The sequence below is a fragment of the Cibotium barometz genome, chromosome 4, assembly GCF_041138505.1.
Source record: "Cibotium barometz isolate CiBa-2024 chromosome 4, ASM4113850v1, whole genome shotgun sequence".
In the NCBI taxonomy this organism is placed as follows: Eukaryota; Viridiplantae; Streptophyta; class Polypodiopsida; order Cyatheales; family Cibotiaceae; genus Cibotium; species Cibotium barometz.
Genome location: NC_141049.1, coordinates 40,722,330 through 40,737,634, shown reverse-complemented (window position 1 = coordinate 40,737,634; position 15,305 = coordinate 40,722,330).

The following is a 15,305-nucleotide window of genomic DNA, read 5'->3' as shown; positions in this document are numbered from 1 at the left end:
CACACATTTTTCTGCCTTTGGATCCAACTTCCTCCTTCTCTTGTCAGGCACATGTACATAAGCTATGCACCCAAATACTTTGAGGTGTCCAATGTCTAGCCTAAAACCTGTAAGCTGCATCTTTGGCGTACTTCCATGTATGGCTACTGTGGGTGTCTTATTCAGTATATACACTGCAGTGGCACATGCTTCTGCCCAATAATAATCTGGCATGCTCTTTTCATTGAGCATTGCCCCTGGCCACTTCACAAATGACTCTATTCTTCCTCTCAGTAACACCATTTTGCTGAGGTGTATACCTGTAAGTCAACTGTCTTCTTATGCCATGCTTTTTCAAGAAATGCTCAAAAGCATGTGAGGTGTATTCACCACCTCCATTTGTCCTCAAACATTTTATCCAAGAGCCATATTTCTTTTCTGCAAAAGCTTTGAAATCCATAAACTTTCCCAACACTTCACTTTTCTCTCTGAGAAAGTAAATCCATGTCATTCTGCTTGTTGCTGAAATCATCAATGAATGTCACATAATATAAACTGCCTTTAATGGATGGGTTTGTGCAGGACCCCATACATTGCTATGTACTATCTCAAGTGGCCTGCTACTCATGTTGCCTTCTCTAGGAAACCGTAACCTCGCCTACTTTCCAAACTGACAGGCTTGACAAACATGCATATTCCCATCATACTTGAATCTAGGCAGCCCACTAACAATGCCTCTTGTCTGCATGTTCTTTAACCTTTGTATATTCACATGTCCAATCCTTTTATGCCACATATCAATGTCATGTACCACATTTCGGCTTTTAGAGAACATGGCTGATTTCAAAACTCAGGAATCCCAACATCCAAGCTTAAACAACTTGCCTTCTTTCTTTCCTTTGGCAATGACTCTACATCCATTTTTGAATTCCTCAACAAAGCAACCATGCTCGTTGAAACGAACCTATAATCCCTGTTCCACCATTTGACCAACTGAGGCCAAACTTTTTGTGATAGAAGGCACATACAATACATCTGACATAGACTTTGTTTCACCATTGTGCATAACCAATGGTACACTTCCAACATGTGTAATGGCATGCTGGGTATCATCTCCTATTTCCACATAGCCTTTCACATCCATAGGCTTCATATGCTCAAACCATTCACCATGACAAGTCATATGGTTTGATGCTCCAGAGTCCATATACCAAGTGTCATCATTTTCAGCATTTGTCATCATAGATCCCACAACATGTTTCATGGCAAACAAGTGATTTGCGCTGCCGTCATTACTGCTTGATGCATAATTTCCACCATGTTGTGCATAATGTCCACCATGTTGTGCTCTACCCCCTCTCAAATCATTTTGATTGCGGAAATAATCACGTGCCATATGACCAAATTTCCCACAATAATTGCATTCCACATCTTGCATAGATGTTTGTTGGCCTTGCCAACGTCCTCTACCACGAGGATTACCTCTGCCTCTCTGAGGTGTATATCCATGACCACCTCTAGCACCATATGAAGGCTGAAAATTCTATTGTGATGACCTGTCCTGCCATCCATGACCATGTGATGCAAATCTCCCCCTGCCTCTAAATCCTCTATGTGAATAGAAAGCCTGATTTCTGCCAATATCATCATGGCTAGTAGATGCATCATGAAAAGAATCACTGAGTTTGATTTCCTCAACAAGCAAGAGTGAAACCAACTCATCAAAGTCTGGTAAACCTGTACTCCGAACCAAGATGGATGTATCAAAAGATTTATACTCCTTGCCAAGACCACGCAAGGTAATGTCTACCAAATCATCATCAGGCATGGGGGCATTGATTGTTGCCAATGCATCTGCATACTTCTTTATCTCTTGTACATAATCATGGATGCTCCTTCTATTCCGTTTCACATTATGTATCTGTTGTCGCAATTGAGGCACTCGTGTCTGTATCAAACAGCTTTACCAATGTATCCCATGCATCCTTGGGATTCTCAGCATCATGTATGTGTATGAGTATAGCATCCAAAATACATATAGACAGATAATGCAACACTTTGTATGCTCTTTCTGACCATTGCTTATGAGTTATAACCTGCTGCTGTGTAGGTTGTCGGGGTAGTTCCGCACCTGTAATGAGATTCCAAAAACCTTTTCCCTTCAGAAAACTTTTGATCCTGTACTTCCATGCCTGGAAGTTCTTCCTATCCAGCTTTTCACCCACAATTTGTACTAGATTATCCGACATATTTGCTCAATGTGTAAATGCACCTTCCGCACATGTCAAAATATATAAACAAGCCTTCTTCAGCTCAACCACACTCTAATGAGTGTTCCAGATACTCCAAAGTAGTCAACAAACTCCAATTTTGATGTAGAAAATCAAACTGTATGCATCCAAAATGAACTGGTTTACGCAGTCCAAGATACCCTACTTTGATGCGCTTTCCAAGGCTCCAAATTGCAATGTAGTGGTTCAATCAAGTGTGGATAACTTGCACTGACACCTAAACAACCTCAATGTTGAGTATCAACACCAACCAACATGTGTACATAATCAATTTTGTTAAACCCCCTTCTCTGTTTTGAGAAAAACCAGAAAAACCAGTAGTAGAATTGCTCTAATTTCTTCACAATCCTTGTCCAAATTCAGAGACCAGGCATTCATTAGCTTAGTAATGATGTCCACTAACTCCATGTAAAAGGAATTAGACCAATTGTTTAAGACCAGAGAGTAATTAGTCGATCAATCACACTCTGTTTCATTGCAACCAGTAGACAGCCTGTTTAATCAGCTCATTTCCAGCTCCATAGATCATAATTGCTCAATCCAATCATATAGCCTCCTTCTCAGGTGTATGTACCAACTAATTGCTAAACCAATTTTGGAAATTATCAAGCACAAGGGTTGATTTATGGCCTCCACATCAAATAGTTAAAAAAATGCTCTGTTTCTACATACCAGCCTGCGCCGCCTGCTCCTAAGGGATTTTGGAAGGTTTGTAGTGCTAATTGATGATGCAATTAGATGCCTAACACACCTAGGCAAGTGTGCAATCCATCAATGGTATGATTTTTGCCAAAAACTTGCTCCAATTTCATCAAAAATTGACCTCTTTTTCTCTGTTTTGTGAGAGCTCAAAAACCAGTAATTTTCACTCATTCAAATGCATCATATTTGCTCCAAAATCAGTGTAGGGCTTTTACATGAGTTGCCAATACATTCATCCTTGCACATACATGTTTCTTTGCCAGATTTGCATCTATTTCACCATACATCACTGCTTCCAAGCTCAAATGGAAAGCTTCCAAAAACCAGAATTTTCCTTTGCTTTGGGCAACCCTAATTTGCTTTGTTTCTGCTTGAATCACTTGCAATCTGCTCAAGGATGTTTAGAATACCTTACCCGATAGGCCAAGCTCTCAGATCTGATAGAAATCGGTGTGCTCCAAGCTTCACAGCTTCACAGCTTTTCTTCACAGCTTCTTCTCCCTCTTCTCTCACTCACTCATAAACCCTAATAGAGAGCACCAGGCTCTGATACCATGTTGAAAAATAGGTAGAGGGAGAGGGGACACACACACAGGAGAAAAACCATAATGTATATTGCAAACCCTAACCATAGAGGGAAGCCATCTTCCTTCTCACACAATGCATAAAGCCATTAATCCATAATACACAAGACACACTATGAGTTGTGTCCACACACATCTAACCCTAGCTAATGTCCACACACTATGACCAGCTCGACACGGTCATTTATGTCTCACACATGTTCCTACCTAACATGCCAGCACATAGCACAGCTGGCACACACTGACATCGAGCTTGAATCTCAACATGAATGAGTTTTAAACTCCCAAATAATGAGATATTTTTATCTCTCCTCTCTCCTGTTTTAACTAGAACCAAAAAGTGAGCAAAATGGTCAAAAATTGACTAAACTAATTTGGAAAATTCTAGAATCAGTTGGCTTGGTTAGAAGCTCACTTTTTCCTATAAATAGAAGCCCTCCCCTTTGTTGAAACTCAATAGTGTTTTTCACTGTTACCCTGCCTCTCCCAAGTGTCAAAAACAGTGAATTTTACTCATAATTCATTAGTTTTTGACCTTCCCTCTTCCAAAAGATTGGTGGCCACTCTTGTTTCAAACAAGAGTAGAACCCTCAAACCATCAAGCCAAAGGAAAGCTCTCAAATTATCTATGTAAGTTGGAGATTCTTCTCATTTCTATTTCTTTTATGGTTTTTTATGATTTTTGTCTTCTCTAAAATCAAATGATGTTATGCCTCATTGAAAAAAGGCATTCCCCTCTCTTCTTTAGTAAATCCAGCCATTCTTTATCCTAGATGATTGATTATTGGATAAAATCAAGTTTTTCATAATGTTTCTCTTAAATAAGTAAAAAATGTTTACACTACAATGATTTAAATACTCTTGGTAAACTTCTAATTAATTTTAGTAAGTTAAAATTTGAAAAATGGTCAGCCATACAAAGGAGGTTATGGCAAAATTTTCTAAAAATTTGTGAAATAAATTTCATCTTTTATTAATAAAAAAGAGTAATCCCCATCGTTAGAGTATTCTAAAAGTGTCATTCTCATTCATGCATAGAAAGATACATATTGATTAATTTTTATAAAAGAATGATTTTCAATAGAATTAAATTCTATGAAAGATACTTATTGATAATTTTTTTATGAAAGTGTTACTTTCTTCATTATGGATTTTTATGCTTAAAATAATGCATAAAAGTATATATTTTTAATTATAAAAGAGTTACTTTCATCATATTTATTTTTATGCATAAAAGAATATATTTTTTATTATAAAAGTGTTACTTTTATCATTATTGATTTTTATGCATAAAAGTATGCATAAAAGAATATATTTTTTATTATAAAAGTGTTACTTTTATCATTTTTGATTTTTATGCATAAAAGTATGCATAAAAGAATATTTTTTTATTATAAAAGTGTTACTTTTATCATCATTGATTTCTATGCATAAAAGTATGCATAAAAGAATATTTTTTATTATAAAAGTGTTACTTTTATCATTATTGATTTTTATGCATAAAAGTATGCATAAAAGAATAACTTTTTATAAAAGTGTTACTTTTATCATTATTGATTTCTATGCATAAATGTATGCATAAAAGAATAATTTTTTATTTTATAAAAGTGTTACTTTTATCATTATTGATTTTTATGCATAAAAGTATATTTTTTTATTATAAAAGTGTTACTTTTATCTGTTGGAAATCATGGATCTAGGGCTAGGCTAGCCTATGGAGGCTCAAACATAATGCTAAACATGATTATAAACAAAGAGACAAAGAGCAATACAAAGCAACACAAGATACACTTACTTGACCAAGAGATTGTGTACTTGAGAATGAGTTGTTGTGATACATTACATTGAAATGACCCTTTATATAGGTCCAAGTACCATATGGGCTTTGCCTTTGCATGTGGGATAACTCCTAGCCTTCACCACATTCATCCACATCCCTTTGACCTTGTCTATGATATGACATAGATCACTTTTTCTAACACCCTTCCTTGATCATGGCATATCATAATGCCCTTCCTTGCTTCTAACATTACATGAAAGAAAAAGCTTAACTCATAAGGAGTATAGCTCTACAGTACATAAAAGAAATTAGCATAGCTCATAGGGAGCATGGCTTCTACATTGTGAAAAGAAAATAGCATGACATGAAAACATTCCTACATGAAAACATTCCTCTCCCATACCCCATCATCATCATAGCATCATCATCATCATATCCATGGGAATCATCATCATTTGTTGGTCATGGAGACCCAACTCCCCATCAACAATCCCCCCTTGAGGGCTACATGGCCTACTGAGAGATATTGTGGGCATCATAAAAATAACACATAACCTACATCATCAGTGGTTAGAGGTGTCCATACATAAACATTTGGGTAAGAGAGGGCATAATTCATTCGTCATTATGTCATGTGAGCCATGACATAATAATCAACATAGACAGCATCTTCTTCATCTTCATTGACTCCATCCATTTTTGCATCTCTGTCTGCATCTTCATCTACATCTTCATTCTGCATAGTATCTTCTTCGTCCTGACATTACTCATAGACTGGAACCAAAATCCCTTGCACACCTTGTGTAATAGCTGGGAATGACATAACTGAAGAAATAAACCTCATGATTGACCTCCATGAAATAAGCCAAATGTTGATGATGAAGCTTGAGCATGTCAGCACATGACTGACTGATGACGTCCTCATGACGACACATGATGCACATTGTTGGTACATGAATCCATGATTAAGCATGGTGATACTTCCATTATCCCATATGATGCTTCTTAGTACCGCCGAATATCACTGCGAAACACCCATTCTGTAATTTGGACAGTAGATCGATGGAGGGCTTCCTGCACGTTTTGCTATGCACCTCCGTGCGTAAAACTTGATAGTCGGGTCCCCAACTGTTGCGTGCACCAGCCCCTAAGGGGAATACGGTTCAGTCTCCACGTTGGTGGTGTATTGGGCATACGACCGCCCCACAGATCCAAAACTTTCGCCACCTGAGTTGGAGTGGTCGCACCGCTAATAGTGGCTTTGATTTGAGCTATCAAGAGCTCAGAATGGCTGTGTGTGTAGTGTGCCCCAGCAGGTTTATCAGAGGTGACTCTAATCTAGCTATAGCGCTCTTTCTATAGAAGACTTCCAATGTCACCGTTAAGAGCAGCAATTTCTTGACCTTTGTGCCTGAGAGATTGCCTTGCGTGCCCTATTAGTGATAGGAGAAGACTTCTTCCTAGCTTGAGGTCACAGGCCTAGAGCGATAAGGCTCTGATACCATGTTGGAAATCATGGATCTAGGGCTAGGCTAGCCTACGGAGGCTCAAACATAATGCTAAACATGATTATAAACAAATGACAAAGAGCAATACAAAGCAACACAAGATGCACTTACTTGACCAAGAGATTGTGTACTTGAGAATGAGTTGTTGTGATACATTACATTGAAATGACCCTTTATATAGGTCCAAGTACCATATGGGCTTTGCCTTTGCATGTGGGATAACTCCTAGCCTTCACCACATTCATCCACATCCCTTTGACCTTGTCTATGATATGACATAGATCACTTTTTCTAACATTATCATTATTGATTTCTATGCATAAAAGAATATTTTTTTACTATTATAAAAGTGTGATTTTCATCATAAATGATTTTTATGCATAAACATGTGCATAAAAAGATATTTTTTTTATTAAAAGTGTGATTTTCATCATGATTTTTATGCATAAACATGTGCATAAAAGATATTTTTGTATTAAAAGTGTGATTTTTATCATAAATGATTCTTACACATAAACATATACATAAAAGATATGTTTTTTATATTAAAAGTGTGATTTTCATCATAAATGATTTTTATGCATAAACATGTGCATAAAAGATATTTTTTTATATTAAAAGTGTGATTTTCATCATAAATGATATTTATGCATAAACATATGCATAAAAGATATTTTTTATATATTAAAAGTGTGATTTTCATCATAAATGATTTTTATGATGATAAAAGTGTGACTTTCATCAAAATTAGATTTTATGCATAAATAGATGTATATAGAATGATTATATTTAAATAAGGGTTCTCATAATCCTCTGTTTAATTTCCACAAAAAATGGAAAAATAAATAAGTAGATAATCTATGAGAAGAAATGTTACCGTTTCATATTCACTAAGATGGTAATGAGAAAATTCAATTAAACTATCAAAGTCGGAGATCGAGATAAATGATTATTTTATTCCTCATAAGAAATTCATGTTTTAGAAATCTGTAAGTAAATATTTGTCGAACGAAATTTAGAAAGAGAGAAATTGAAATAGTACCTTTCGAGAAAGATAGTTTAGGAAGAACCTTTCTAGACCCAAACTCTGATTCAGACTATTGACCAAGACCTAATTCCTTCGTCAATTTTCATCAATGACGATGTGTCCAGTTTAGGAAAAATGTACTCAAATCTCCCACCTAATCTGAAACTAAGTTAAGACTTTTGATTTTGATCTGAAGATCAAGTTAACAGAATTCAAGGAATTCTGTTTGGAATTCAGACCTGGATCTAGAAGTATTGGGTTACGGATTTAAGATTTATTCATGGTATTTAAACAAAATCAAAACTGTAAACTTGCATAGAAGCCCTGTTTTCTTAAAGGAATGTCTTACGCCAGAATGCTGGATGGAGCATTGGCATATGTGTTTAACTAAGGGAAGTTCGGTTGCAACAGCTAACGTTGAGAGTGTTCGAGGGACAGCTCACGCGGCAAACACCTAAAATGGTACGCTTCTAGTACGATGGGCGAGGGCCGACGAAGCGGTCCCTGAGTGAAGTGCCAAGACACCTAAGGAGGATCTTGGAGGGTTCTGACCAGACGATGCACGGGCTCGCGATGCTTAGGATACCCATACGTATGTCGAGGAAGATATATATGTATATTGATGAAGTGATTATTGTAATCTGTTACTGGATCTCGTTTTGCTGACCAGCTGATCCCAACCGAGAGTCCAGAGTGGTACTCTTTTTGTGAACAAGGGATTGAATGGAAATTTTGAATTATGAAATCTGTGATCACATCTGTTTTGTCAATGAATTATTTTTATATTAAAGTTTTAAAGAGGAGTGTGTGCGTACCTATTTTCTAAAGCTAAAGTTAAGAAAGGCATTTCAATTATGGGTGGGTGAGTACTTGTTTGGATCTACCAATTCCAGTGGTGGCATGGTGATATGGCTAACCCATGGGCCAGATGGGGTTAGGCTGGAATCAGTGGAGTTTTAATAATCAAACTGAAAAATCTTAGGATTACGCTACGATTCGAGTAGCTAGTCAATTCCCTGATAAATTTCTCAAATGAGTGGATCAACGGTTGTGCCTGATCTTCATTAGGAAAAAAGCGTTGAATTTACTCAGATGATCAAATTATATCAGTGATAGTTTCCTTCTATCTGGTTTATAGGTGAAGGATAGTTTAGAATTGAACTTGTTAGAAAAAAAAATCGTAAGAAAATTCAAAAAGATGGGATTGCCCCCGCTTTCCGGGCATGGGAAATTTTCTCGGTTTCAGTTTTTGGAGTGACCACCAGCCTAGTCTCGTGCCCGGACATTCGTGGGCGAGGCCCCGAGTAAGAAACCTTGCCTCGCGCATGAGGGGGCTCCTTCCACTGTCAGCTATACCGGTGCGCGGAGGAGGCAGAGGGATCTCACAAAATCAATCAAATAGATCACTATTAACAATTGATAGAGAAGTCGGTGTCATACCTCAACCCCTAAGAATGATATATAATTGAAAAAAAAAACCTTATAGAAATTTGTCGTTTATCGTTGTCTTTGCTCGTTAATAAGAGTTTCAGAACTTGATATATGAGAATAGAGAGTCTTCTAATACCTTCTCTACGATTGAACCTTAGCTATGGCTGCTAAGCAATATAGAGAGAGAATACATCATGAAAAGGTTCTTCTGTGCAAGTCATGGCTACTACTGTGGGTTTGGAGAGAGAACCAAGTATTGTAGAAAGAATGCTCCTAGTAAGCTTCTTCCTTGCAAGCCATGGCTACTACTGTGGGTTTGGAGAGAGAAGGCTCATTTAGGAGTACAGACCTGCTAGCTATGGAGAGAGGACCAAGTACTGTAGAGAGAATGCTCATGGTAAGCTTCTTCCGTGCAAGCCATGGCTACTACTGTGGGTTTGGAGAGAGAAGGCTCATTTAGGAGTACAGATCTGCTAGCTATGGCTTTTGGAGTAGAGAAAGATGCTTTTTTCCATGGAGAAGGAGTGCGGCAGGGCGTTTTAGAGAGAAGATTTAAAGAGAGAAAGAGATCTGGTGTACACACAAAAAAGGGGGGAAGAAAGTGACGAATTTTTGGAATGTTTGGAGTTCGAAAAGGTTGCTGCAGGATATGATATTTTTTTATTTTTTTTATTTTTGTGAAAAATCAAATATATGCTTTTAAGACTAGGCCTCTAGGCTTGGTCAAAGATGGATTAGCATTTTAAGCATTTCACTAAACGTCCAAATTAAAGGGCCCAAGAAGACTCCATTGAGTTCCTAGAGTCATGCGATCGTCTCCAAGATTTATCTCCTCTTACTCGTACTCTGACTTTTCTCTCTTTTAAAGGTCTATGGCAAAATAGCCTTCTTTTGGAGGGCTACGGCATACTATTCTTTCTTTAAAAGAAAAGCTATGGAGTTGTGGTCTCTTCCTCCAAAAGACCATGGCAATCTAACCTTCTTTTTTGTATGAATGAAGGGATATATATATCTCAAGCTCTAGGATTATCTTGAGGCTACTTGCTGCCTTCTTACAGTTTTCCCTGTGTAGAGACCGTGATAGAATTAGCAAATTGTTTCGGCCATAACTCTGATAAAAACTAAAAATATGGTCGTATAACCAGTCAAAAGAATCGGAAGGCATCTAGTCTACAATCCTACGCGAGTAGAATAGGCAAAAACATCTGTTTATAGCCGCAAACGCGCCATCTTTAGAAACGCGTTGCTTTTCCACATTTTTAGTATGCATGGACTCTAAATATGGGAAAGTACTCTAAATATGACCTCTTATCACCTAAATTCGAATTTCTATTTTTGGAGATACTTATCTCTTAATAGAACTATTCTTGCCTTCTTATTTCTTTTAGGATTTTTGGAGCTAATATTTTTATTCTAACACTTTCTTAATGTTTCTAGCCTTATTGTCTCACTCTTCTCTAAGTACACTCTCTTTCCTTATTGAAATCTATATTAAAAGAGACACATACATACATGGCTTGGGAGGGACCTTACACTGGCTCTCTCTCTCTCTCTCTCTCTCTCTCTCTCTCTCTCTAACAATCACTCTCTTCACCTCTCTCACTCTACTTCTCCAACTTTCTCTATTTCTCTCAAACTCGCCAACTCTCTCTCTTTCTCGCTCTAACTCACTTTCTTTACCTTTCTCTAAAACTCTCTCTTTCTCTCTCTCTCACTGGCCAACTCTCTCTCTCTCTCTCTCTCTCTCTCTCTCTCTCTCTCTTTCTTTGTATAACACTCAATCTCTCTTACTTTCTCTATCTCTCGATGTGGCCAACTCTCTCAATCTCTCGAGCTAGCCAACTCTCTCTCTTAAAGCACACACACACACTCTCTCTCACTCTCTCTCTAACTCACTCTCTTTACCTTTCTCTAACTCTCTTTCTTTCTCTTTGTAACCCTTCTCTCTCTAACACACACCACACACTCTCTCTCTCTCTAACACTCTCTCTCTCTCTCTCTCTCTCTCTCTCTCTCTCCCCCTTTAACTCTCTCAATCTTTGTTACTCTTGAATTGGCCAACTCTCTCTTTCTCGCTCTCCCTCTAACTCTCTCTCTAACTCACTCTAACTCTCTCTCTTTCTTTCTCTACCACTCACTATCTCTCTCTAACTCACTCTTGTTGCCTTTCTTTGACCCTCTTTCTTTTTCTTTCAAACCCCCCCCTCTTTCTCTCTCTCTTTAACTCTCTAACTCTCTAATGTAACTTTCTAACTCTCTCTCTCTCTCTCTCTCTCTCTCTCTCTCTCTCTCTCTCACGGGCACACATACAAAAACAAAGTATCCTTAAGAGGATTTTTTCTCTTGTTTCACATCTATATATAAGTTATTTGTAACCTGCCATGTGTAACCTGCCATGTGGCAAGCACAAGAGAGTGCCACATGGCAAGAGGACGAGAGCCCTTCACATAAAGGAGAAAGGAGAATTTTGTTATATATATATATATAAGAGAGTTTCACATTTTTGAACTTTTTAAAAGGAACGTTCTCCTATATATCAGTTATTTGTAACCTACCATGTGGCAAGCAAAGGAGAGCACCACTTGGCAAGAGAGGAGAGCCCTTCACATAAAGGAGAAAGGAGAATTTTTTTAATGAGTCATTTTCTCATTGAATGAGTCTCTCATATATATATATATATGAGAATTTTTTTTAATGAGTCATTTTCTCATTGAATGAGATATATATATATATATATATATATATATATATATATATATGAGAGTTTCACATTTTTAAACTTTTTAAAAGGAACGTTCTTCTATATATCAGTTATTTGTAACCTGCCATGTGGCAAGCAAAGGAGAGTGCCACTTGGCAAGAGGAGGAGAGCCCTTTACATAAAGGAGAAAGGAGATTTTTTTTAATGAGTCATTTGCTCATTGAATGAGTCTCATATATATATATATATATATATATATATATATATGAGTTTCACATTTTTGAACTTTTTAAAAGGAATGTTCTTTTCCACAAGCCTAGATGCATTGTGGCTCACAATTAGTTGTCAACATCAAGTCTTTTGCTCATTGAATGAGTTTCTCATATATATAAGTGCTCTCACACACACACAACACACACACACACATGCACACACATACACACACACACACACGTGCGCGCACATACATATTAAATTATACACACACACACACATATTTATATATATATTTATAGGTATGTATATATGTATATATAAATATATCTATATGTATGCCAACATAAACACATGCATGTGCATGCACACAATGCACCACACACACACACACACACACACACACACACACACACACACACACACACACTCGCACACACGTGCACATACACAATTATGCACACTTACATGCACACACTTACTCAACCTCACACATACACATACATGCATATAAACTTACATATATATACACGTACACACATACATAAATACATGTGCATACCATCGATAGACACACATGTATACATAGCTGGACATGCACACACACAATTGCACATGCACATGCACACACTTGTTGAGATTCAAGCTCGATGTCAGTGTGAGCCAGCTATGCTATGTGCTGGCAGATTAGGTAGAAACATGTGTGAGACATAAATGACCGCGTGTCCAGCTGGTCATAGTGTGTAGACATTAGCTAGGGTTAGTAGAGTGTGGACACAACTCATTGTGTGTTGTGTGGATTATGGATTAGTGCATTATGCTTTGTGTGAGGGTGGACATGGCTTCTCTCTATGGTTAGGGTTTGCAATATACATTAGGGTTTGCTCCTGTGTGTGTCTCTCCTCCCTCTCTACCGTTCTTTCAACATGGTATCAGAGCCTTGTGCTGTTTATTAGGGTTTATGAGTGAGTGAGTGAAGAGGAAGAAGAAGAAGCTGTGAAGCTTGCCATTGGAGCTGTGAAGCTTGGAGCACACCAAATACTATCAGATCTGAGAGCTTGGCCTACCGGGTAAGGTCTTCTAAACATCCTTGAGCGGATTGCAGGTGATACAGGCAAAAACAAAGCAAATCAAAGCAAAGCAAAATTCTGGTTTTTGAAGCTTTCCATTAAAGCTTGGGAACATTGATGTATGGTGGAAATACGTGTGATTCTGGCAAAAGACATATGTATCTGACAATGAGGGATGTAATGGCAACTCTTATGCAAGCCCTATTGTGATTTTGGAGCAATTTGAATGCATTTCAAAGTGTGAAAATCTCTGGTTTTTGAGCTCTCACAAAACAGTGAAAAAGAAGCCCAAAATTGAAGCATTTGGAGTGTGTATTTGGCAAAAATCCAATCATTGGTGGATTGCACATGTACCTAGGAGTGTTGGGGACTTGAATACCTCATCAAACATCATTATAATCACTCCCAAATCACCCTACAGCAGGCGGCGCAGCCAGAGAGGAGGAAACAAAGCAGTTTTCTGGTTTTTTGACTACGAGGAGATCGATTTCTCATTGGTTGCTTGATATCTTCCACAACTTCTTTAGCAATTGGATGCTTTACACTTTGGAGAAGAGGGCTATGTGATTTGTTTGGTCAATGATGCTTAATTGAGCTGGGAATGAGCTGATTAAAACAGGTTGTCCACTGGTTGCAGAGAAACCGAGCATTTTAATTGAGCAATTAATCCTTGGTGTTTTACAATTGGACAAATTCCTCTTACATGGAGTTGATGGACACTAATTCTAAGCTAATGAATGCCTGGTTGCTCAATTTGGACAAATATTGAAGGAATTAGAGCAAATTTTCTACTGGTTTTTCTGGTTTTTTCTGGTTTTTCCAAAAACAGAGAAGGGGGTTTTCAAAAATCGATATGTACACATGTCAGATGGTGTTGATACTCAACATTGAGGTTGATTAGGTGTCAATGCAAGTTGACCATACTTGATTGCACCATTACATTGTGATTTGGAGCCTTGGAAGGCGTGTCAATTCAGGGTATCCCGCACTGAGTGAGTCAGTTCATCTTGGATAATTACAGGTTGATTTTCTACATCAAATTTGGAGTTTGTTGGCTACCTTGGAGTATCTGGAACATTCATTGGAGTGTGGTTGAGCTGAGGAAGGCTCATTTACAGATTTGAAGTGTGCGGAAGGTGTACGCATTGAGCAACATGTCGGATAATCCAGTACAGATTGTTGGTGAAAAGCTGGATAGGAAGAACTTCCAGGCATGGAAGTACAGGATAAAGAGTTTCTTAAAAGGGAAAGGATTTTGGAATCTCATTACAGGTGCTGAGCCTGAGCCTGAGCTACCTCGGCAACCTACACAGCAGCAGCTTATTGCTCATAAGCAATGGTCAGAGAGAGCATTCAAAGTGCTGCATTATTTGTCTATATGCATTTCTGATGCTATGCTCATACACATTCAGGATGCTGAGAATCCCAAAGATGCTTGGGATACTTTGGTCAAGATGTTTGATACAGATACGAGTGCTCGCAAGTCTCAATTGCGACAGCAGATACACAATGTGAAAAGGAATAAAAGGAGCATACATGATTATGTGCAAGAAATCAAGAAGTTTGCAGATGCATTGGCCACAATAAATGCCCCCATGCCTGATGATGATTTGGTGGATATTACCTTGTGTGGTCTTGGCAAGGAATACAAATCCTTTGATACATCTATCTCAGTGAGGAGTACAGGTCTACCCCGACTTCGACGAGTTGGGTTCCATCTGATGTAAAGACCATTGCTTTGACGCAGCCACTGCTATCACAACTCTCACCGTTGCCATCTTGGCAACTGGGCTGAAAGTTTCCTCATAATCAACCCCATATGTCTGCGCATATCCTTTGGCTACCAATCTAGCCTTGTACCTGTTTATGCTTCCATCACTGTTATGTTTAACTTTGTACACCCACTTGTATCCAATGGCTTTCTTGCCTTCAGGCAATTGCACTAAATCCCAAGTCTCATTTCCATATAGTGCATCCATCTCCTCGTCCATAGCTTTCTCCCAACACATATTTCCAATA